Source organism: Arachis hypogaea, chromosome 15 (genome assembly GCF_003086295.3).
Source record: "Arachis hypogaea cultivar Tifrunner chromosome 15, arahy.Tifrunner.gnm2.J5K5, whole genome shotgun sequence".
NCBI classification, from domain to species: domain Eukaryota; kingdom Viridiplantae; phylum Streptophyta; class Magnoliopsida; order Fabales; family Fabaceae; genus Arachis; species Arachis hypogaea.
The window spans coordinates 97,589,605-97,590,694 of NC_092050.1; the positions used below are offsets into that span (position 1 = coordinate 97,589,605).

At 40.9% G+C, this 1,090-nt stretch overlaps 1 non-coding gene across 1 annotated transcript; it reads left to right on the forward strand.

The window, feature by feature from the left end:
• The first annotated feature begins 714 nt into the window (after positions 1-714).
• LOC112753868 (small nucleolar RNA R71) lies at positions 715-822 on the forward strand. The gene has a single exon (XR_003178231.1). It is a non-coding gene; the product is annotated as a small nucleolar RNA R71 (small nucleolar RNA).
• The last annotated feature ends 268 nt before the right edge of the window (positions 823-1,090 follow it).

The window sequence follows — 1,090 nt, forward strand, 5'->3', positions numbered from 1 at the left end:
TGTATTGCTTGGGAGAGTACTAGGAGGGATTTCAGTGATCCTTTTATTCAGCTGGCCCACTTGTGCTTCCAGATTTCTAATGGAAGACCTTGTTTCATTCATGAAACTTACGGTGGCCTTAGATAGATCAGAGACTAGATTTGCTAAATTAGAAGCATTTTGTTCAGAGTTCTCTGTCTGTTGCTGAGTTGATGATGGGAAAGGCTTGCTATTGCTAAACCTGTTTCTTCCACCATTATTAAAGCCTTGTTGGGGCTTTTGATCCTTCCATGAGAAATTTGGATGATTTCTCCATGTTGAGTTATAGGTGTTTCCATAAGGTTCACCTAAGTAATTCACCTCTGCTATTGCAGGATTCTCAGGATCATAAGCTTCTTCTTCAGGAGAAGCCTCTTGAGTACTGTTGGATGCAGCTTGCATTCCATGCAGACTCTGAGAGATCATATTGACTTGCTGAGTCAATATTTTATTCTGAGCCAATATGGCATTCAGAGTATCAACTTCAAGAACTCCCTTCTTCATAGGCGTCCCATTACTCACAGGATTCTTTTCAGAAGTGTACATGAACTGGTTATTAGCAACCATGTCAATGAGTTCTTGAGCTTCTGCAGGCGTTTTCTTTAGGTGAATGGATCCACCTGCAGAAGTATCCAATGACATCTTAGATAACTCAGACAGACCATCATAGAATATATCCAGGATGGTCCATTCTGAAAGCATGTCAGAAGGACACTTTTTGGTCAACTGTTTGTATCTTTCCCATGCTTCATAGAGGGATTCACCTTCTTTCTGTCTGAAGGTTTGAACATCAGCTCTAAGCTTGCTCAGCTTTTGAGGAGGAAAGTACTTGGCTAAGAAAGCCGTGACCAGCTTATCCCAAGAGTTCAGGCTGTCTTTAGGTTGAGAATCCAACCATAATCTAGCTCTGTCTCTTATAGCAAAAGGGAAAAGCATGAGCCTGTAGACTTCAGGATCTACTCCATTAGTCTTAACAGTATCACATATCTGCAAGAATTCAGTTAAGAACTGAAAAGGATCTTCAGATGGAAGTCCATGAAACTTGCAGTTCTGCTGCATCAGAGAAACTAAT